Source organism: Oncorhynchus clarkii, chromosome 2 (genome assembly GCF_045791955.1).
Source record: "Oncorhynchus clarkii lewisi isolate Uvic-CL-2024 chromosome 2, UVic_Ocla_1.0, whole genome shotgun sequence".
NCBI classification, from domain to species: Eukaryota; Metazoa; Chordata; class Actinopteri; order Salmoniformes; family Salmonidae; genus Oncorhynchus; species Oncorhynchus clarkii.
Genome location: NC_092148.1, coordinates 25,904,792 through 25,929,905, shown reverse-complemented (window position 1 = coordinate 25,929,905; position 25,114 = coordinate 25,904,792). Strand labels below are relative to the sequence as shown.

Sequence of the window (25,114 nt, the reverse complement as noted above, 5' to 3'; positions counted from 1 at the left end):
CGAAGGAGTGGCTTCGTAAGAAGCATTTCAAGGTCCTGGAGTGGCCTAGCCAGTCTCCAGATCTCAACCCCATAGAAAATCTTTGGAGGGAGTTGAAAGTCCGTGTTGCCCAGCAACAGCCCCAAAACATCACTGCTCTAGAGGAGATCTGCATGGAGGAAAGGGCCAAAATACCAGCAACAGTGTGTGAAAACCTTGTGAAGACTTACAGAAAACGTTTGACCTCTGTCATTGCCAACAAAGGATATAACAAAGTATTGAGATAAACTTTTGTTATTGACCAAATACTTATTTTCCACCATAATTTGCAAATAAATAAATAAAAAATCCTACAATGTGATTTTCTGGAATTTATTTTCTCATTTTGTCTGTCATAGTTGAAGTGTACCTATGATGAAAATTACAGGCCTCTCTGGGAGAACTTGCACAATTGGTGGCTGACTAAATACTTTTTTGCCCCACTGTATATACATGTATGTATGACTGTGTGTCAGCCTGTCAGTGTAGTCGGCTATACATGTGTCAAGCTATCAATTGTGTATAAATATATACACACAGAGCACCCTGGGTCACAGAGATAACAGTCAGTGGTGGGGGCTGCTGGAGTCAGGCCAGAGCACTGCTGAGAAATCCATCACCTTTCCCACTCAGCACCAGAGCCTGCCAGGACTGACCACAGTCTGCTCATAACAAACACAGCTACTCTATAGTTAGGAAACTGTTACTTACATCCAAAACAGGAGAAAAATAACCTTTAAAATTAAGTTACCTCTCATTGGCAGCTACTTAAGAGTGGGTTTTGTTTTGTTTTATGTAAACAGATCTGTTTATTGAGAGCAGTTACAAGCTTTGCTGTGTATATGCTTACGTTGCCTTGTTGGCAGACATCACCAATATCAGGAGAGTCACCTACAGCTCAGGTTTCTTTGAGAGCAGGCAAAATCTCCCTCTCTGGCTGCATGGGGCTACGGTCTCTGTGGAGGCTATCAACAAGACAGAGCTCTCTCAGTTTGTGGTCCAGGCAAATCAATACTTATATTCAGTATCACCATGGTCACCCGAGCGAGGGTAAAGGTAGAATCCCTTCTGACTGTATGAACGATAAAATAGTAGATGATGGATGACAGTCTGGCTGCGCCATACAAATGAAATTGCTACTCAGAATTGAATAGAATTCAATCAAACCAGAGTGCCACCACGGTTTTGCGTATAATCATTGCAATCCACACCTGAGGGATGGAGGCCACCTGAACAGAGGGACAGGAGTCTGATTAGTTTGCCATTCATTGGGGCAGACATATCCACAAACGCAGGCAGTAACTGGGCTACTGATCTCTCTCTCATCCTGCCCAGTGGGACTCTGTGCTTTCACCCCAACCTTGGGCTGTAGTCCCAGCACCAGCTGTGGGATATTTACAGCCTGTTGCCTCATGTTCCGGCACAGCCATTCCGCAAGGCGGGTCCACTTCCACTCTGCCTGTTGACTGACCTCTTGTTTGGTTAGACGGGTGTGCATTGTGGCTTATTACCGAAGTATTCAGTGTGAAGGTGAATCTGTGTGAGTGATATGGTGGAGAAATGGTTGGTGGTGAGCTTGGATTATTTTTAGGAGAGGAAGGAAGGGGCTGGACCTGGGTCTGCGATTTGGCTTGTGCCTGTGTTCATGCTGCCAAATCTGGCAGGGGAATATGACCCCCCCCCCCCCCCCTCCCTTCTCTTCATCAATCGTAGGGTGGGTTTTTGGTGAGGGGTTAGCTGCAGTGCAAGAGCAGCACTTCTAGAAGGGGATGGGAAATTGGAGGAGGTTGGACAGGTATGGGATGGGCGGTAAAGAGATCTGCGCTCCTCGGCTCGTGAATCATGTCCCCGCTGCCAGTCATGTCAATACTGCAGTCTACCCCAACAACAAACACACACGATACCCAAAGACACAACCTCAAAGCACCTAACTGTCACGGAACTACCGCAACCACACATACAACGAATCACAAACTCCTACACAAACAAGTTTGCCTTCTGCGACACTCTCACTTAACTGTGCACAAAAACACACATTCATATGCACAAAGAGGGCCACAAGACTGGTGTAGTCAGGTTTGTTGTTGACAGAGGCTTGTCTCTGTCACCACGTTATTAGTGTGGCGATGTGGTTTGACCTGTCAGGTGACATCACAGACTCACGCACAAACAGGACCACACCCACTCACCCAGCCCTGGGAGTTGGAAACTGCTCCCATTCGCCTAGAACTCTCCTGGGCCATGCCAGAACAAAATAAACACAGGTGCCTGGGTAGAGTAAAGTATCTCTTGCTGCTTTCCACAGGTTCTTCCACCAGTATGTCTCTAATGAGAATACTCAACCCATCATCTTTCTCTTTATTCTCAGCCTTTCGGTTGGTGAAACCTAAAGGATGCCCCTCCCCCCCAACACTTCCCTTTCACCTCGCATCAGATGAGGGCCAACCAGCGCTGAAGGTCTGTGAGAGAAAAACACCCTCCAGATAAAACACTGACGACATCAATGTGACATTAGGGAAGAGGGTGTGTGCGCAGGTCTGTGTGTGCAAACGTTGGTTGTCGTCACCAGTCGAACATGTTCTGTCAATGAGGCCTCGGAACAGAGCTAGACAGACAAGATCAAGATAGATGACTGTACTTAAGTGCCAGTCAACTATCACTAAATAGTATCACGTTTGTTTATTTTTAAGACTACAGGTGAGTGGGTGTTGGAATGTCTTGGTTCAGCCTTATGTTGAATTTGAAACCATTTTCCTGCTTTTTTAAGTCATTAGTAATAAAAGCTAATGTACATATAAACATGACAATGAGTCTGTAAATACTCAACAGCGCACCAAACCTTGTGATGTTGTTTTCAGGAGATTACCCGTCTTTAGCACAACTCAACGTATAGAAGGACCTTGCAATGCGTTTCCCAAACATGTGGTTATTTTTTGGTTAGACAACCAAGGTTCTTCGACTAACCTCATTTGAAGAGTTCAACCTACTTACACTGTATCATGCATGTCTCCTATGCACCTGCAGTGACTCTCACAAGATTTCTCATCATTCTGTTATTCTTCCTAGGAACATTTGAGGCTGCATGATCATTAGCAGGGCCTTTTGCTCAGAAAAATCTGATCAGTGACTTTATTAAGCGTGCTACATGAATATAATTAAAGGAAGTAAAATTGACATGTCTTGGAAAAACTCATTTTCGGTTAGCGTCTCAAACCACTATTGAAAGCAGACTTGCAGTGAGCAGCCAATTGCAATGGAAACATGGAAAATTGGAGTTAACTAACCACACTTCACAGATCAGTAGCTTGAAAGAGTTATTCTTCTCACAGTTATGCGAGTCACGAAAGAGCAGACAAAAATAAAACGATAATGTAAGGCCATATTTCATAACATATAAGCACAATGCTAACATTTAAATTAAAACATTTAAAATTTAAGCATACCCTTAGGCTATTACTGTATGTAGACGGATGAAAACTGGCTACCTAAAATCTATCAAATAAACCAAAATGTCACTTAGGCCTACTGAGTCACATGAGCTGCTGTAGAAGAAGTGGGGAATTCACAAGGCTTTACCAAACCACCAGTATGGAAACTGTTAATAGTGTTGGCCCCACTGTGTGGTTGACAGTGAAGCACAGGCCACACAGTAAGTCACCTCACAGTCTGACATCTGCCTCGTAAAGTCCTCAGGATGTGCACTAGCCTCCTATACTGATTACTAAACCACAAAAGCAAAACATAAAAACACAGTACCCCGAACGTGTGGCTGTTCTGTGAAAGAATATGCTGAAAGCACAGTCTTACAGTAATATTATTCCACCAAGACAACTTTTTTTTTCATTAGAACTTAAGCCAGAAGAGAGGTCTCAGACTGTGCTCAGGAGGGACAATGTTCTGTTTAAATTCATTAGGCATTTAGCTGGAGCAACATTTGAGTTAATGCAACAAATCTTATATGAAAATGCAATGCCGGTATTGGTTGCCCTTACCCTTAGCTGATCCGTAGACCGCAGTCAAAAATCAGAGGAGCAAGTTTAAAAAGACTCTTTAAAATAGGCAGAAAACATCAGCAAGCACTCTGAATTGAATCCAAAAGACTCTGTTACAGTGGTACCCAGAGCATTCTAAGTCAACGTTCAGGCATATTCCCAGTGAGAGGGGTCCAAACAAAGTGTGGTGTGTCCTGTCTTGCGCATGACTGGTAGAAATGACAACTGCAGCAGAGACTTCACACTGGAGACCCCCTCCCCATACTCACCTTCCCTCTGGACAACAACCCCCCCCTCCATCCCCTGGACAACAACAGACCCCCCCCCCCCCCTCAGTCAACCCCCTCCCTATCATACTCTTCCCAGGTCACCCTTTGCCCTAATATGCAGTCAGCCCCCCCCCACCCCCTATTCCCTGACCTGTACACATGTGTACATTCTCCCTTCAAATTCACAAGCTGCTTTAAGTGCAGTGGCAGCTGCCCCTACACACCTTTTGTTCCAACAGCCCCTCTCCCCCTACCCCCTGTCACCTCCTCACACATGCTCAGCTGTTGAAAGGTTGGGCACACCGGACTAGTGCTGATCTATGCAGACCCAAATCTGTAGATGTTCTGAAATGGTCTTTTGACCTACCCATCTTTTTTTTTTTTTACACATGTTGGTTGTAGTCACATAGTTTGCCTCAAATTGCTAGTGTGTCATACAAGAAGGCAAAACGTTCAAGGATACGACTGAAGGCTCTGACTTGACTAGGTATAATCTCACAATCAGGTCCACTTAAAAACTGGAAAACTGGAGAAATCCACATGAGAGTTGAGAAGTGATGCCACATGTACAAGTTGTCATTTGTGTCCGTTTCCAAGAATGACTCTGCTTCCCAAGGAGTAAATCTCAGGCTGTGCCCTTTCATGACCTTTGAATCTCTGAGGGGGTCGAGAGGGTGTGGGAAATGTGAGGCCAGGAGTCTGTTGAACAGTTGTGTCATTGAGTTTCCACAAAACACAGCAAATATCTGTATGGGTAAAGGCACGTCTATGTCCAGAAACCAACTGGATAACAAAGGGTTGAAATTCCGAGGAGCAATCTCGTCTTGAAGCAATAACTTATATGGATGCATCTGAGGGAGGGAAAAAAATGGCTCCCTTTGAGTATCGGAGAGGAAATCTGCACATGGATGGGAAAAATGCACAACAGCCCTAAACACAACAGGACACTTTGAGGACACAATTACTTCAACAACAAAACACCAGTGATTGGTAATGGCCTTATCTCGCTGCCCCTCTCCAGGTTTTTTCCTTCCTCCCCCTTATCGTCTATGTGCTAGCAAGGGAGCCTGGGTCTCTCCATGTTGAACACATTGTGTTGGCCAACAGCCTAATAAGGGGATCCATGTGACTGCCTCCTCTCTTCCGGTGACTAATGTGAACGCTGCCCAGGACTGTGTGGTGCTGCTGGCCCACGTGTGGTGGTAGAGTACAGGCATCAAGAAGGGAGAGGGATGGTGATGGTAGAGCTGCATTATGGAGAGTATTAAAGAACAAAGGCATTGATTTTTTTCCCTGAAAAGTCACAATACCACATGGATCATTGAATTATCATGCTGGACTGTAGTGATGGGGGGAAAATAGACAGTTACATATCGGGATATTCTTTTTGCCAATATATTGTATTGTTTTGACAATATCGCAATATTATTTTTGCGCTAGTTGGCTGTACCTGTACCAAAACTCCAGTATTTTTCCTTTTTTCAAAACTCTCGCTTGTCCCGCTGCAGAAGACATATGGTGAGCAATATGTTTGGAACGTCGAATCTCAGTAAAGTCATAGTATCAAATAGCAATACATATAGAATCACCATACATATCGTATTGGCACCTAAGTATCATGATGATATCGTATTGTAAGGTCCCTTGCGATACCCAACTATACTGGAAGGGATATTTTGTTTTAGAAAAGGACATGTAAATAAACCTCCATAGAGCTCTTATACCTCTCTGTGCTGGACAGCTGCTTACCCTAGGAGTCCAGATTCACTTCGTTCAGGGTCCACCCAGGCAGAGAATGTGGACACTACTTACACTAGTGTTGACAGTATACCACAAATTCAGTACTTTTGAGATACAAAAAATATGTAAATGTTTGGTTCTAGAATTTTTGTTTTGTGCGGTACTTCTGTCAAAATGTGTTTCACGTGATAGACAGACTTGATCCTTTCAAATCAGCACACTGAGCGCAGCCCCTTTAATAAAGCAGGTTCTTTGCGCTATGGCTTTAGAGCACACAGTAAAGCACCTGCTCCACATACTCATTCATTGCTAGAGCTGTCTGGGCTGCATAGCTCCCCACTCGTGCTGCACAGAAGTTAACACACTTGAATAATGCAACACAGCATGTAGAAAATGTTGAAACTGTTCATTACTGTTCACAAAACAATGTCCATAAAGGCTAGAACCCTTCTAGCTTAGGCTACAGCTGAATTCACTACCCTAGTACTTTGTTTGTGATAACCATAATGCAAAATATGCTGATTTCAAAGCTGATTGCAACCCCCAAAAATATTAATTCACTTTGTCTCCCTCGCCACAAAAAACCTCATTCACTTATTCGTCTCCCTTGCCTCCCGTCTGGTTTACACTAGATTCCATAGCCACAAAGTCAGATTCCACAGCCACATTCTGTCTCAGCAAATGACCTCATTCAATTTCTTAAAGAAGCAGCACACACTTTTATAAAAAAGAGATCTTCATATTCTTTATTGTACCGATCAGTACAATAAAGTAATGTTCTCCTAGCAGTTGCCAATAAAATAAGTGTGTAGCCCCATGAAATCAACTAAAACAAGCTCAATAACTCAATGCATGCACACACTTGTTGAATAATATGCATTCACCTGTACTGTGAAGACCCACGCTTGATTGATCTTGATTTACCCTGTTTTACCATGTTGTTTTGTAGTTAGATTGTTAAAGTATGCATTAATGCAGTCAATGATACAATCAATTTGACTTTGGTAAGAACAAACATCTGCAAATATATTGCTGAACTCAAAAGATGCCCAACGATTGAACAGAGCAGGAGCCGAGTTTCTGTCTGAATCAAGTGCCATTCTGTGACTTAGCTAATATGCATACCTTTTTTTGCTATGGTACCGTTTTGGAATTTAGTATCGTGATGGTACTGAGTATTGTGATACTAACCCTGGTATCGGTATCAAAGTCAAAATTCGGGTATCCTGACAACACTAACTTACAAAGTACACTTTTAAAATAAAATAACGGAATAGAAATTGAACCATGAAAGGTGCGTCTTTAGAAGGAACTCTCTGCTCTAACAGCATAACACTGCACACTGCCCTAACCCATCTGGACAAGAGGAATACCTATGTGAGAATGCTGTTCATCGACTACAGCTCGGCATTCAACACCATAGTACCCTCCAAGCTCGTCATCAAGCTCGAGACCCTGGGTCTCGACCCCGCCCTGTGCAACTGGGTACTGGACTTCCTGACGGGCCGCCCCCAGGTGGTGAGGGTAGGCAACAACATCTCCTCCCCGCTGATCCTCAACACTGGGGCCCCACAAGGGTGCGTTCTGAGCCCTCTCCTGTACTCCCTGTTCACCCACGACTGCGTGGCCACGCACGCCTCCAACTCAATCATCAAGTTTGCGGACGACACAACAGTGGTAGGCTTGATTACCAACAACGACGAGACGGCCTACAGGGAGGAGGTGAGGGCCCTCGGAGTGTGGTGTCAGGAAAATAACCTCACACTCAACGTCAACAAAACTAAGGAGATGATTGTGGACTTCAGGAAACAGCAGAGGGAACACCCCCCTATCCACATCGATGGAACAGTAGTGGAGAGGGTAGCAAGTTTTAAGTTCCTCGGCATACACATCACAGACAAACTGAATTGGTCCACTCACACAGACAGCATCGTGAAGAAGGCGCAGCAGCGCCTCTTCAACCTCAGGAGGCTGAAGAAATTCGGCTTGTCACCAAAAGCACTCACAAACTTCTACAGATGCACAATCGAGAGCATCCTGGCGGGCTGTATCACCGCCTGGTATGGCAACTGCACCGCCCTCAACCGTAAGGCTCTCCAGAGGGTAGTGAGGTCTGCACAACGCATCACCGGGGGCAAACTACCTGCCCTCCAGGACACCTACACCACCCGATGTCACAGGAAGGCCATAAAGATCATCAAGGACATCAACCACCCGAGCCACTGCCTGTTCACCCCGCTATCATCCAGAAGGCGAGGTCAGTACAGGTGCATCAAAGCTGGGACCGAGAGACTGAAAAACAGCTTCTATCTCAAGGCCATCAGACTGTTAAACAGCCACCACTAACACTGAGTGGCTGCTGCCAACACACTGACACTGACTCAACTCCAGCCACTTTAATAATGGGAATTGATGGGAAATTATGTAAATATATCACTAGCCACTTTAAACAATGCTACCTTATATAATGTTACTTACCCTACATTATTCATCTCATATGCATACGTATATACTGTACTCTATATCATCGACTGTATCCTTATGTAATACATGTATCACTAGCCACTTTAAACTATGCCACTTTGTTTACATACTCATCTCATTTGTACATACTGTACTCGATACCATCTACTGTATCTTGCCTATGCTGCTCTGTACCATCACTCATTCATATATCCTTATGTACATATTCTTTATCCCCTTACACTGTGTACAAGACAGTAGTTTTGGAATTGTTAGTTAGATTACTTGTTATTACTGCATTGTCGGAACTAGAAGCACAAGCATTTCGCTACACTCGCATTAACATCTGCTAACCATGTGTATGTGACAAATAAAATTTGATTTGATTTGATTTGATTTGATTTGATAATAGGAAATTCAAGGATGCTTTATTCAATACAAGCCCATTTGGTACTCTCTTTTTAAATGACTAATAGATTTGTGAACAAACATGATATGCTTTCAAGTGTTTGACAATGAATACCCTAATTATGCAAATCTGCTTCCTTCTCAGGGACTACATAAAAAAACTAAATGACAAAGAAACTGCAGTACAGCATTTTAATTTCGTGACAATTGATATTACAATTGTGTCAACCATAACAACAATAACTTTTCAGTAAGATGTGAAAACAATGTTCTCTAATGCATTATTATAGGAGAATAATCTTCCGGGTAAAAGTAGTAAACCCTGAAACTCTGACCTGAGGTCTGATGTGAGACTTGACAGACATTCCTTCAGGGTTTGACCATTCAGCACAATTTTCAGTCCTAGGTGGCAACAGCTGCCACTAAGATATTTGGGGATTCTCAAAAAGAAGATGCCAACACATCCGACCCACTTTACCCTAATCAGCCTTACAACATCATTAACATTTAGCAACTAATATGATCTCATGAATATCAACAGTGCTTGGAGAGACAACCAAAGGACTTGACCCAAATTCTCTGAACAAGTCTACTGTCCAACAACAACAACATGGATTTATGTTAGTGGCCCTCCCTGAGAGCCTTGAAGGCATTCTCCTAATCAGGGGAAATTTGGTATCTTCCAGCCCTGGGAGCTGTCACAGCTAAAGGGTAGAGGTCAAGAGGAGTGAGACGAGTCCTAACAGACGCGGCAACCTGTTCCCTTCAGCCACGCCTCGCTCAGCTGCCACCACAAAGGTCCCCTGCCTTCACACAGAGGCAGCCGCCAGAAACGACACTCGGAGACTACCACACAGCAGAATGACCAACCTGGGAGGCGCCAGACATTTAGTCTAGGCTGAGACAGAATGAGACATAACGTTTATACTCAAAGGTTTATCAACAGGATATTGTTTTGATTGTGAACAGATTAGGACATTTCAATAAAACCAATGCCTGTGGTCTCATTATTTTGTAAAGACAAATAATGGAATCAATATCATGATATCGGCTTAAATTGAGCATTTGATGTTGAATATCTGTATGAAATCTACTACAGCCTTGAGAATAAACATGATCACTGGATAAAAAAAGTGACTAAAACAAGAAAGGCTCCCGAGTCCACATTTGAATCTATGGTGATGGGTATTAGGCTTGTGCGGTATACCTTATACTGGGGTATTTGGAAATAGCCACAGGATGGTTCTTCAATATCGTTGAAAAACGATTTCTTTTAAGTTTTTCAATTAGATTTTAATATTTGTAGCAATTTATTTTGTAAATACCTGCAGTCAGCTTGAGCAATGCTTTAGGAGATAAAGCAGGTCGCGTTCTTCATTTTACCTTTCACATTATTTTATTTTATGAATCTTACCTTAGGTCCCCAGAACAGTTGAGCTAGTTATGTGTTTGTAAGTAGCACAACTGGAGAAAGCGGGAGCAGGTGAGTCCAGCTGTGTATTGATAGGGGTCGTGTTTTATATTGAAAGTCAGTGTTTTTTAAAAACTTTAATAGAGTGATCAGGGGCGTGCATCTATAGTTTTCCTCCACAGAAAATATATTAGTGCAACACATTCAGCAGAAAATAGCTTCATTTTCATCAGATGACAACAGAAGTGCAAAGCTATTTGGCTGGCAGCCACACAAGTAAATGAGCTTACAATGAAAAAGCTAATGTATTTTTGCCAAAACAATGCATGGCCATCATATTTGTAATGTTTAGGCCTATCATATAAAGAATGTAGTCAATACATTTCCTAATGTTTTGCTTAAAGATAATCTTGCATTTTACTAGAGAAAAATTGGTTGGCTACACATCAGTCAGGGCGCTGTCTGCTGATAAAATGCCCATCTGTGAATTGTCATCCAAGTTAAGAAGTGCAACTCAAGCACAAAATTTGTCTGATGGCTAGCAGAAATTACAACAAGAAACATTTTAGATCAACATTTACAAAATGTTATAGCGTTATATTATGCGTTATATTATGCTTTAACACAACCTTTAATTTTAACTTGTTATGTAAGTAAGTGGCTGAATTAATAAGGTGACCAGGCATCATATTATTTTATCTTTCTGCCGTGTTTGAGAAGTCAAAGCCCTTTGGATAAGTTATTTGTACATCTGTCATCTTAAATAAGAATTTATTCTTAACTGACTTGCCTAGTTAAATAAAAGGTTAAATAAATCAAATAAAACAATCTTGATTTCCTTGCGTTTTTTTATCCTCTCCATTCGTGACCTGTCTGCTCCTGCCCCCTCTTCTCTGAGCAGAGCAGGCAGGCCCATTGCCCTAGCGACTCCAGACAGACACAGTGTGTAGACATGCTGCTTGAGAGACAGTACTGTTCTTCCTTCAGACAAGCATACATCAAAACATTTTCATTTGCACAATGTCTCTTCTTCACATTCGCTTGTAAAATGTCCAAACTCACCAAAAACGACATTCGGTAGCTCCTACATAAATATATATATATATATATATATATATATATATACAGTGCCTTGCGAAAGTATTCGGCCCCCTTGAACTTTGCGACCTTTTGCCACATTTCAGGCTTCAAACATAAAGATATAAAACTGTATTTTTTTTGTGAAGAATCAACAACAAGTGGGACACAATCATGAAGTGGAACGACATTTATTGGATATTTCAAACTTTTTTAACAAATCAAAAACTGAAAAATTGGGCGTGCAAAATTATTCAGCCCCCTTAAGTTAATACTTTGTAGCGCCACCTTTTGCTGCGATTACAGCTGTAAGTCGCTTGGGGTATGTCTCTATCAGTTTTGCACATTGAGAGACTGAAATTTTTTCCCATTCCTCCTTGCAAAACAGCTCGAGCTCAGTGAGGTTGGATGGAGAGCATTTGTGAACAGCAGTTTTCAGTTCTTTCCACAGATTCTCGATTGGATTCAGGTCTGGACTTTGACTTGGCCATTCTAACACCTGGATATGTTTATTTTTGAACCATTCCATTGTAGATTTTGCTTTATGTTTTGGATCATTGTCTTGTTGGAAGACAAATCTCCGTCCCAGTCTCAGGTCTTTTGCAGACTCCATCAGGTTTTCTTCCAGAATGGTCCTGTATTTGGCTCCATCCATCTTCCCATCAATTTTAACCATCTTCCCTGTCCCTGCTGAAGAAAAGCAAGCCCAAACCATGATGCTGCCACCACGTTTGACAGTGGGGATGGTGTGTTCAGCTGTGTTGCTTTTACGCCAAACATAACGTTTTGCATTGTTGCCAAAAAGTTCAATTTTGGTTTCATCTGACCAGAGCATGTTTGGTGTGTCTCCCAGGTGGCTTGTGGCAAACTTTAAACAACACTTTTTGTGGATATCTTTAAGAAATGGCTTTCTTCTTGCCACTCTTCCATAAAGGCCAGATTTGTGCAATATACGACTGATTGTTGTCCTATGGACAGAGTCTCCCACCTCAGCTGTAGATCTCTGCAGTTCATCCAGAGTGATCATGGGCCTCTTGGCTGCATCTCTGATCAGTCTTCTCCTTGTATGAGCTGAAAGTTTAGAGGGACGGCCAGGTCTTGGTAGATTTGCAGTGGTCTGATACTCCTTCCATTTCAATATTATCGCTTGCACAGTGCTCCTTGGGATGTTTAAAGCTTGGGAAATCTTTTTGTATCCAAATCCGGCTTTAAACTTCTTCACAACAGTATCTCGGACCTGCCAGGTGTGTTCCTTGTTCTTCATGATGCTCTCTGCGCTTTTAACGGACCTCTGAGACTATCACAGTGCAGGTGCATTTATACGGAGACTTGATTACACACAGGTGGATTGTATTTATCATCATTAGTCATTTAGGTCAACATTGGATCATTCAGAGATCCTCACTGATCTTCTGGAGAGAGTTTGCTGCACTGAAAGTAAAGGGGCTGAATAATTTTGCACGCCCAATTTTTCAGTTTTTGATTTGTTAAAAAAGTTTGAAATATCCAATAAATGTTGTTCCACTTCATGATTGTGTCCCACTTGTTGTTGATTCTTCACAAAAAAATACAGTTGTATATCTTTATGTTTGAAGCCTGAAATGTGGCAAAAGGTCGCAAAGTTCAAGGGGGCCGAATACTTTCGCAAGGCACTGTATATATATATATATATATATACATGACTTTATGAGTTGGTTTGCCTGTCTTTGCAATTTGTTTATTTTCATTTTCGTTAGCAAATTTAGCTAGCAGCCTTCATGGAAAATCGGCATTACTTGTGCTTATTTTGTTAGCATTCTGGTAGACGCCCAATGGGCTTTTTCGTGTTTTTTGGTGCCCTCTTGTGCACTAAGCCTGTAACACCGTAAATCTCGGGGTGAGAGTAGGACGGTATGAAGATATGAAAATCTGGATACCGCCCAACCTGAATGGCTATTTCTAGCCTTTACAGTCCTATAAGATTCAAGATAGGATTTAACAGAAGAGGCAACCTGTGCTTTTTCAGTAAACCTTTTTCATATTGGGTCCAGAAGTCTGTCCTTCAGAGCACCATGGACTGGGGTGCAAAAGAGCTGTGCTAGATGATTACTTGGGCATTTAAGATGGAGGCAGCTGACCCTAACAGCTGACCCTATGGGAAAATAAGACTGGGGGGTATATGAGCTACTCGGCATAGCACGGCGTGACATGGCCCAACTGTCATTGCACACAATGCAGACGTGGCGCTGTGTTGTGCACAGACACCCAGGCGACGAGACATTTGATGTACACAGTGGTGTGGAGAGGCCTCCACAAAAACTCCTCCCTTCCTTATCCACCATCTAACACACACACACACATCTCAGAAACAGCTGACGTTTTAACAGGCTTACAACAGCTGACAGGCTACAGGTGGGTCAGAGGGGACCCTTTATAACCCCCTTCCTCTCCTCTTAGTCCCCAGCTCCATAAATCCTCTGAGCCGCACACACAGACAGACAGACAGACATGCCAGTAACCACCCGTCCAACTCAGTTGACCTCTCCATCTCCAACCCACCTATTCTCTGTCCCTTTAAAAAAGAGCTTTATGACCTGACAGCATGCGTTGGAGAGGCTTGGTTTGACCATGCGGCTCAGTGTGTGGGCACTGTGTACAGTATGTGAGAGCGTCAACACATGCTACTCTGGTGTCGACTAGAACTATGGCACAAGCAAACCAGCTAAGCTCCTTTGCTGCTTCCCTTATGGATGTCCTCAGTGTTACTACAGTTTTAATCCGGAATAATTTCTCAATGTTTTTATGTAATCTGTAGACATTATGTTACATGATGCCCTATTTTGTATTACATTTTTGCTTTCAATTATTAAAAATAATACAATCATTAAAAAAGTATACAAGTCAGATGTTCTTAACCTTCTCATGAGTATACTAGACTGACACACACAATGAAAATTAATTGCAGCAAGTTTTACAGGTAGTGGTAGAAGGTCAAAGCAGCTGAAGGGGCCTCGGGCTGCAGTTAAAGTACCAGTGGTTGCAGTGCTCTTCTTACAGGGAGCTGTGATCACAGAGTCTCAAGGGTGACAGACTGAGTGAAAGACTTGTGATAGTTGAATTGTGAGGGAATGCTGTCTTCATATTTAGGACAAGTAGACAGTTTGTAAAAGGCTAAAGCTCTAGAAGAGAGGGGATTTGAAAGCACAGCACTTCTTTGGATTGGATGGGAAAACCAACCATGGGGTGAATTTATTTTATTTTTAGGATTTGGGTATTCTTGCTGTGTGTGCAAAATAGAGCAGAACACTTTTCCTCACTCTTTTCACTTACCTTCTCACCCTCCAATCTCTCCATCCATCTATCCTTGCTGAATCTCTTACATTTTCTCCCACTTATTTTCTTCCTCTCCATGCTTCTCTCTATTTATCTTTCTTTCTGAAGGATATTAGTCTGTTGGCTTTTAGCTGTAATATGATAACCATTTCAATTATATAAACAATTGCCAGACTCCTCCAGAGGAAGGATTGGTTAAGATGCACTTGGAGTGTCGAGGCCAAAGCGCACATGGAAGCTGACTTGTAAACACATAGCGTGAGTGTTAGAGAGTGTGTGTGTGTGTGTCTCAGTGGATAGAGTGTGTGTGCACATATGACTGTGTGGGATGAAGAGCATAAGAGGCCTGGGAGAGAGAGAGAGAGGTGAGGACGAGTCAGTCAGCAAACACGCTGAAATGAAATGTTATCTAATACATGGAGAGGAACGGTGAGGCTGTCGGTTAGAAATTGTGACAAAAATACACTATCTAGAATGTCACTGCATTTTCCCCATGGCAAACTAACTGACCACCTGCATTGCTATATAGCCCACTCTGGTACTGGCATGTACGTCTAAGCCAACAGCTCACAGACACAGTGTGGGTATAGCCCACATGATGAGATTATTATGGACAAAAGAGCAAGATTATTTAATTTGTCAAACGGCAGCCAAACATCGATCACCATGTCATCAGAATAAGAACCTGGATATTTATTGGAAAGGTGCATCAAGCTCATCACTGTGCACTTTCACCATCCTGTGAAGTTCATCATAATTTATTTAATCTTAATTTTACAGACACAAACTGATCCCACCTTGTCTAGCATATTTTGTTTGGTCTACATTTGGAAATTTGACCAACAAATTAGCTGTTTCCATCAGGCATGTCATGACATTTTTTATCCGACATGTACTTTACTAGCATAAAAAGGTTGAATGTAAACCTAATTATAGACTGTATTTCAGTGGTCCAAAGGCTGTATGACATGCAGTAGTCTGCCATTTCAACACTTGTTCCATGGTAACATCAGATTGCCCTTCCCAGTTGCTGTCCACACTACTCAGATTGCTGCTGGGGATCAGTACCAGACCAGCACCCATGCACGCACACACACGCAACACAATGGAAAGTGTGTCACTTTGGAAGGGTGGAGAGGGGATTTTTTACTCTCTCCCTGACTCACTGGAACCATTCCCAACTCTGGGTAATGGCTGCTTCACAAGAGAAGAGGGAAAAGCCAGCCATCTTCCCTCCCAACGTAACCTAACACACCCTGCATGGAGCGTACGGCTAACTCAATGAGCCCTGTGCAGATGGCCCCACTACTGTACCACATCTGTACAACCATAAAACTATATCACGCCGCAGTGAGGAAAGGGTGATATACATTCAATTGAGGGCACAACTTACAGCATTTGCCGTAAGTTAGTGACATAACAAGTGTAAGACACAGGTTTGGGGGGAACAAGATGGGAGGGGAGTTTGGAAAGGATGAAGAGCAAGTAATGGCAGGACTTGAGATCAAAGGGAAAGAGGGAGAGAAGAAGAAGGAGAGAGGAGTGTGAGAGGCGGAGGTGTAGTGTTTCAGCTCGGGCGCTTGCCGTTTCAGCTGTGCCGAAGTGATGGCCAGCCCCTGCTCTCGCACCACGGTAACCCCGTCAGAACAGCGGCATTGCTGGTGCTTGGTCTCACTCGCTCTTTTTCTCTTTCAGTCTCAAAGTTTGGATTATTATATTTCTCTACAGCTGTGGAAGTCTCTTAATTTCTACTTTTGTCTCTCTCCTGGAGGCTTTTGAACTCTCGTAAAAATGACAGACCTTCCCACTATACTTGAAGTTTTCACATTGTCCAATGGATTCAGCTGCATTTTCCAAAGAACACGGGTTGGTTTTCCCAAAGGCCTCATCCAATACTATGTTTAAATAGAGTTCACTGGTGGTTGCTGAACCTGATCCAACGTCCTCTCCCCTTACATTAAATCTAACATTACCTGAACACACTGGTTCAGGTTAGTTATGAACCATTTGTGCTCGACTCAGTAGACTTTCTAAATACTGTTCTCATTACCTTGTTTCTTTGAGATCTTTTATGTAGAAAATGACAGAAAAAAGGCTTGCCTGATTTGAACTGAATGAACACAAATGTAATTAAATTGACACCACAGTCAAGGTCACGCTGGCCCCTGTGTGGTGTAGTGTAACACTTTGTGTTCCGAATCCCTGCTCATCCCTGCTCATCCCAGACTCATTTGTTAATGATAATCGTGCATATGTGTTGCATTTAGCCTAAATGTGTTGTGATGTCTTGATCCCACCAAAGACCCCCAAAAAGCCCATTCGGTTGGCATTATGCAAGATTACCCTTTCTATTCGCAAAGAGTATATTAAGGAGGAAAATTCGACTTCATCTGGATAAAGCCTCAGGCAAAACTACTGAGTGGTAGAGAAGAAGAATGAAAACAAACGGATATGGACACCGTCATGGAACGGAATGAGGGAGTTTTAATATACTCCTACAGATTCCATAATCCCAGATAAAAATACATGTTACGTGCATTCACCATTTTGATTTATTCATCTGTTTCTACCTACTAGCCAAAAGGAGGTCAACCCAGATTTCAATGTTTTTCTCCAAAGCTGTATATTTAAAGCAGTCTTTAGAGGCGGATTGGATAAATGTAGTGCTCTGAGTCGAGTATTTTTAGAGAAAAGCAACAACTGGATGTAAGGATTTACCTTCTTTTTTTTTTTTCTCTTAAGCTATATTTTTTTTACAAAACATTGATCACTGATAGATATAACCTGATGCATGATTGACATACATATAGAAACATGGTGAGCAAACCAATCACAAGAAAATGGTATCTGATGATAAACCAACTTTTGAAGAACTGTTAAGATGGGTCATTTCAGTGAATTTAGCTGCCCTTACAAGAACCACGGAAGATCTCTTCATCTTTCGGAGTCCATCTAATCAATGTGAGATGTTAACATGCTTACTAATGCTGTTACAACAACAAGGATCAAGAGTGACCATTTAGAGCTGTGAAAGGAAAGGAAATGTTATTTTAGTTATAGTAGACTAACGGCTCCAGTGAGAATTGATGAATGCTTCAGTATATTAAATTAATAGGGAATCATTGGTATGCTTTTATGACCGGCAGTACAATGGAACGCTAATCGCTATACCATTCACGGCTTTAAGTCTATGGTTGAATTCTAACAAGCAGAGATGTGGAACCTAACTTCCCCTTCAAGAGGTGAGCAGCTGCTATTTTTGCTGTAAGCTGACACCGGTGGTCACACAAAATCAACCACCTCGTTTCAGGGACCTCGTTTTTCCAGAGTGACACCAGTCAGTTCTCATAGTTTTTTAGTTCAGAGAACGAATGTAACAGATTCAAATGCTCATGAGATTAGTCTTTGGTGTGTTGGAGCTGTTTGAAACATTGAAGCATTGAAGCATCCTTGTACCCAATTAACTGGTGCGAAGTTCTACATGCTCAGGTCGAAGGTGTTTGAACCTCCGCTAGAGAGCAAACAGCCGTTTCAAGTCAAATAAAATATTTCTAAATAATATGAGAGGATTTCAGCTGTTTCTCACTGCTAGTCAGGTTATTTCATAACATTCAATCACCTTTGCTTATTCAAAATGACCAAGAAAAGGTGGTTGGGAATCAAATCTGAAGGGCAGTAAAATATGCTAAATGGGAACTTCAAATAGACTACCTACAATCTTGTTGAGAATATGTCAATCCTCTCTACTTTGCCTTTAGATTGGGGGTATGCCAAGAACCACCCTTTGGTAATTAGAATAAGACTCTACTCCATCAGACCTCAACTGTACCAGGCCGTTACCACTCACAATACGAGAATTTTGACTTCGATACCGATACCAGTTTTAGAATCACGATACTCTATACCAAAATGATACGTTAAAAAAATACATATTAGCCAAAGTAACAGAATGGCACTTGATCCATACCTTTTGAGTTCAATATCATTACATTTAACTTTTTTATTTTTACTTTGTTTGTTTAACCACATAATAGTAAACATGTATTTTAAATGGTAAATCTCTAGTCTATTGCTAAATTGTGTAAATGAAGATGTAGCCTAGTCCTATTCACAATACAGGTGAATCATATTCAATGAGTGTGTGTATGCATTGAATTATAGAGCTTGTTTTGGCTGATTTCGTTGGGATACAGAATAAATATGTTCACCTTCCATTTGGAACTTATAATCACTGATCTGGCATTCAATTCTGTCTATGAAAATGCCCTTTCTGTTAGATTTAACTAGAACCACACATAACGCACATTCACTAATAATGACTAACTTCTTGTAGCAGGCATTATAGAAAATTAACGCAGGTCTCATAAACAATCTCTCAAGCACAAGCCCAGATGCTAGTGAGTTAGTGATGGGAGTGGAGACAAATCGATACAGTTACATATCGGGATATTATTTGACAATATATCGTATCGACAATTTAGCTATATTATTTTGTGCTAGTTGGCTGTACCTGCACCAAAACTACAGTATTTTCCCTTCATAGCTCGTTCTCTATCTAAATGTTAAATAGAAAGCCAATTTGTTTCCAGCACTTTTATTTATATAACTGGTCAAAACAATATGTTTGGAACATCAAAATCGCAATAAAATCACAGTATTAAATTACAATAAATATAAAATTGTGAGTTGCAATACATATCGTATCGCCACCTAAGTATCGTGATAAAATCGTAAGGTCCCTGGCAATTCCCAGCCCTATCTATAGTGAGTAGCCATCTAATCTTTATATTTTATGTTTAGCCAACTTGAATCTATTTGCTAGCTAACAAGGTAGAACAGTTCAATTGTTACGAACACACCCTTCTGTCCGTCTCCAACCATTTTGGACAGCATGCTAGCCCCTCCACTTGTTCAGAAGTTGAAATCAAGTGACCTACCTTATTTCTCAGAATGAGAACGAGTTGCCAACTCCTTATATAAATTGTGCTTTTTATGGTTATTGCACATTTATAAACAGACTAGACGGCTAGCTTAAGTCTTTAGCTAAAATGCTACTAGCGAAAATCTGATTTTTGCATTATGGTTTGCATATTATCACACACAAGGTACTAGGTAAGTGAATTGATCTTAGCTCCAACTGTAAGCTAGCAAGGAAAGTTAGCCTACAAAACTGGAAGATGCCGGTATCATCTTCTTGCATTGTAAAGTGCTCTAGACTGTAATGGACATTGTTTTGCAACCAGCAATGAACCATTTCAACATTTCTACATGACGTGTTGCATTATTCAAGTGTGTTAACTTCTGTGCAGCACGAGTGGTGATGCAGCCCAGACTACCAGTTAGAACAGTGGTTCCTCAGGACAGGCTAAAGCTAGCAATGAGTAAGTGGAGTATTCATGGTGCTCTCGTGTTATAAGGGGACATCGGCTGTGCTGATAGACTTAATCCTCTCTCAATCAGTAGACGACGTGAAACACGTTTGACAGAAGAAACGAAAGTAACAAAAATTCTAGTACCGAACCGTTTTTCATGTTCTATTACCACTGATCGGTAGAGAATCTCATTATCACCGTCGACCTGTTCCACTCCATGGTCCAAATCACTCATCCCTAAGCGGGCACTTCACATCTCCACTTCTCCCACAGTATCCCCTCCACTGGCCCCCTTTTCTTCAGGGACCCTAGGGCCTAGTCGACCTCCCTGCCTCTGGACTGGAGCCCTTTCTCCTCTGTGCCTCTCTGCACATTACCTTAATTGATGTTTAACCCCCGAATCAGCTGCTGATGGCTCAATTATTATTTCATTTTTTATTTAAAAACTTTATTTAACTAGGCAAGCCAGTGAAGAACAAATTCTTATTTACAATTACGGCCTACCGGGAAACAGTGGGCTAACTGCCTTGTTCAGGGTCAGAACGACAGATTTGTACCTAGCTCTGTGATTTCTATCCAGCAACCTTTCGGTTACTGGGCCATCGCTCTACATGAGGTCAGCAATTAAGAGCTTGCTGGAGGAGAGATTAGTCCTGGGTTAGTAAAGAGTTTTCTGCCCTATAGCTAAGGAGAAGCAGAGCTCACTGGGCTTTAATCCTTGGAGGGACGGTTGGGAGACAAAGGTTGCCAAGACACATTACACCTCTATAGATCTTTTCTCTGTTCAGAGGTCATCTGGCTGCAATTTCAGGATGAAGCATTGAGGGGAGGCCATTTTGAAATGACATGGAAGGAAAGGGGATGGAGAGGCGAATCTTGTCAGTATACTTCTCACTTTAAGGACCTTTGGCTTGTGGCTCCATTAAGCAAAGAGAGAGGGTGACATGTCTTTCCCTTACAGTGAGCTGGTGTAAAGTGAGGCCCTGTGATGATTGAATCACAGCCATAATGGCAGAAGGCAGGACCCTGTTGTGCAGCAGAGTTCTTCCTGCTCTAAACACTCAGCGTGGGAAAAGCAGTGGGCAAAGCTGCTTTGGAATAAAAGACCACACAAAAAGAGACCATGATACAAACACAGCGAGAGCACACACTCAGTATTTTATACTTGATATAACTAAAATGCTCTCATTCTTTCCAAAGCTGTTGGTTTGTTACAGGTGGAACAATTGGGTTCTTCGGCATGACAATAAGCAGAGGCTATACTTATCTGACCTATACTTATCTGACCTGACTGAAGTGAAGATAAGACATCTTCCTTTGCAATAGAGCGAGATAACATGAGGTCAGCTGTAAGCCAGTGCATGGGAGGTCAGACAGACATTTAACTTGAACTGTCCAGGCATTATTTCAGCCTAGGGTTAGGCTGTGATTAAATCACATCAATATTTGTGTCAAGCAAGGGGTGGCCAGTACACCATTGATTGTCCCAGAGATTAGTGCTTAATTGAAATTACCCTGTAATTGGAGGAGAGAAGGCCTTGACCAATAGAATGTTCTGGGCAGCAGGCATCTTTAGGATTTAGGGCTATGCTGATCACTCACTCTTTAGTCTAATCCATAGATTGCTAGACCCCCACTTCTATCCCTTCTCAAGTATCCTTACTCTCTCTGTCATTCCCTCCCTATAGATGCTCACACCAAAACAAATATTTTACATTCACATTCACACACGTACCACACATAAAAATACAGTAATTGTATGGGCCACATGTGAGATGTCTGAAGAGCACTATAGCTGACCATCTGTGTTTGCAGTCAAGCAGGTCGCTGCAGCATGAGAGGATTATTGTTATTCCTTGGAGACTGAGTTAACAAGAGGAATCTTATTTTTTTGACTGGAGCCACCATGTGGCATGGCTATACTGAGGGCGCCATAAAAACATAATGTTTTCACTTCTGTAATTACAGAGTTATTACATAGGTATAAGACCAACTTAATGTAAAGTGTTACCCATTTGCCTTTAATATAACTTTTTACATTTTTGAAATGCCCATTATTAAATAGGAGAGAAGGAGGAGCGGCAGGTAGCCTAGTGGTTGGAGCGTTGGGCCAATAACTGAAAGGTTGCTAGATTGAATCCCCGAGCTGACAAGGTAAAAATATGTAGTTCGGTCCCTGAACAAGGCAGTTTGCCCTCTGTTCCTAGGCCATCAATGTAAATAAAGATTTGTTCTTAACTGACTGGCCTAGTTAAATAAAAGCTTAAATCAAATAAAAATTGTAAGAGACTTGTTTGGCAGAGGCTAGTAGGATGTCGTCACGCTTCTCAGGCACAAAAAAATGCTTTTACTTTGCTGAGCCTTAAAGTTATTTGTCGTTTCTAGGCTCAGCAAAGTAAAAGTCTACTTACAGCCTAAATTGGCAGATTGAGTGTGTGTGTGTGTGTGTGTGTGTGTGTGTGTGTGTGTGTGTGTGTGTGTGTGTGTGTGTGTGTGTGTGTGTGTGTGTGTGTGATTGTGTGTGTGTGTGATTGTGTCTGTGGAGAAATAAAGGGGGTGCAATTCATCCAATTGCAATACCTAAACACTTTAAACTATTTCATGACATCCTACTGTGTCCTGTGGCACATGCGGGAATGATGGCGGGAGCCTCTAATGATGTCAAAATTGAGGCCAGCACAGGAGACTCATGAGGGCCAGTGTCTTCCAGAGAGACGAGAATAGATAAGGTAGGGGGAGCTGTGAGGGGGAGGGGTGTAAAGCTCCCATTAGCTCTGACATCTTGACAATGTCAGAGACAGCAGAGTTATTTTGTATTGGTTGGAATACCCAGTCCATGGCACTGGTCCTGACCCAAACTGTCTCAATGATGAAAACAGATTAGCCTTTATCTTTTTTATCATGGTGAAAAGTGTAATTTGTTCCCTGTCTTACCTGTAAGTACTCCTTAGCGGGAAACACAGGGACATGTCCTTACGGGGACAGCTCATTGTCCTGTAATCTCCTACTCGGTCTCTGACTGCTCTGAGGCTTGCCAGGGCTGGTGAGAACCTCTATCTGGACTGTGTCCCTTAGGACCCTGTCTCTGCCATGTGACACCCTGACTGGAATCACAACGTGCACTATACCTGCATGCATAGCTGAAAGACTCATCAGTTTATGCCCCTCATTTACAGGGGAGGGGAAAGACATTAATACATTTAATCCCACAGGTGAGACACTAAACTGTCACATATTAATGTTTAAGCAGAGCATTAATTAAAATAACTAGACGTCCTATTTTACTGTAAAAACAACATGCAAGGGTAATGGAAAAACTGACAGAATATAATTTCTCCCTCAAAGAATATTGGGAAATAATTCCTATTACAACACACTAATTACACTGAAGATTTAGTCTACACACGCTATCTCCAACACGTTCACAGGCAAATGGATTCCGGATTTTAGGAGTAATCAATAGCTTGTTGACACTTTTCCCTTGAGAAAACAGCAATTATACCACAGGCAACCATTTTTGCGCCGTTAAATTCTTATACAATCAGGTCAAAAGTGTTTAGGCAATGTTTACTATTTGATGGATGCAAAACATTAACGTTGGTACATGCGCATTTCGTTGACACCAAAGGTTCCTTAAATTACTTTTTTTCTGACACCTTGATGCTCTCTTTGCGCTATGCTATGCTGTAACTCTCTTGCCGATGGAGAAAGCGTGTCTGCCATGAAGGAACAACCAACAATAGCCTCAATAGGAATAAAGTATGCAGTAAACAATTCATACTACTCACTTAAGTGAAATCAATTCATAGAATTGAAGAGTAATCGTGTCAAAACATCAGTGACACTTTTCATAAATCGTTCTGACAGCTCTTGGTGAACAGCGCTGTTGCGCTCATAAAGGAAGAGAATCCCTACAATCACCAATTATTAGCGTTTATTAACTACGCTAGTGTCATACCATTGAGGCGACATAAAGTAAGCCCTAGTTTGCAAGATGTACAAACCAGCAAGCAAACTCTCCATCATGTAGTCTATCCTTGGCACTCAAAATAAAGCACGAGACAGCGCGCGACCACCACACCGAATTATGGTTGCTTGGAGTTGCCCTCAGTTCAATGACATCAGAAAGTGGCCATTCGAAAGCAACATGTTGTTAAATGTAAGTTATTCAAAGTAAACAGATGCCTAATGTTACTGACCAAACACATTCACTAGCAGGTAGCTAACCTGGGTAACGTTAGCGAGCTTGTGAAGAGTGACTTACCCTGTAGAACTGTATCCACATCTGTCTGGTAAAACCGGAGATTCAAAAATATATGACTATGTATTTAAAATGTTGATTGAGGAATAAAAATTATGTTAATAGGCTGTCTGTCGACGTCAGTATAAATTTAGAAAAATCGTTCCTCTTGATGTACAAGGTAACTATTTAGTTCTGTCAAACGATACAATGTTGCTGCTGCTGCCCAATCTTGATTGGCACTGCTTCATGATTGACACTAGCCGGACCAATAGGCAAGAGATATTCGTGTTGTTTAACCAATCACTGGAGAAGTCAGGGGATTTGACTCGTCAACGTGAAGTTAGTAGAAGGTGATCCGTGAAGTAGGACGGACTAATGGTGAGATCATGTGTGAGTGTATCCCTCCGCCTCTTCTGTTTTACTGTAAGTAGGAACGTCTCTATTTGAATCATGATATCCATTGTCAATATTGTCTTACTTCTTGAATTTACGCACAGCGTTTGAAGTAATGCAGCGTGTCATTTCAATTGTAATGCCAGTGATATCTTATGTGCCTTACAGCGTAATAGCAAAAAAAATGATATCTTTCCTCTTGTACGGCTATTGAATGTGGCCAATCATCTGACCTTATACGTGTGCGTTTTCCCTCAATACATTTCTCTTGCATTTAGTCTTATTATTTGACTATATGCTGTTGGAGAAAAAGTGCATCCATAAGCTCTATAAAGTAGCAGGAAAGTAGCATACAAATCCTGTAAATGGGTATCACCTAATGAGGTAAAATTGGACACTTCGATTTCTGCAGACTT

The 25,114-nt window shown here is 41.8% G+C and overlaps 1 protein-coding gene across 13 annotated transcripts in view; it reads right to left on the bottom strand.

The window, feature by feature from the left end:
* The window catches only part of LOC139365041 (myocyte-specific enhancer factor 2D homolog), a 74,789-nt gene extending 50,266 nt beyond the window's left edge, over positions 1–24,523 (bottom strand). For all 13 annotated transcript variants that reach the window (XM_071102417.1, XM_071102450.1, XM_071102441.1 and 10 more), the window contains exon 1: positions 24,327–24,523. The gene's annotated coding sequence lies outside the window, so the exon portion shown is untranslated. The remainder of the gene's footprint in view (positions 1–24,326) is intronic.
* Positions 24,524–25,114: the final 591 nt, after the last annotated feature.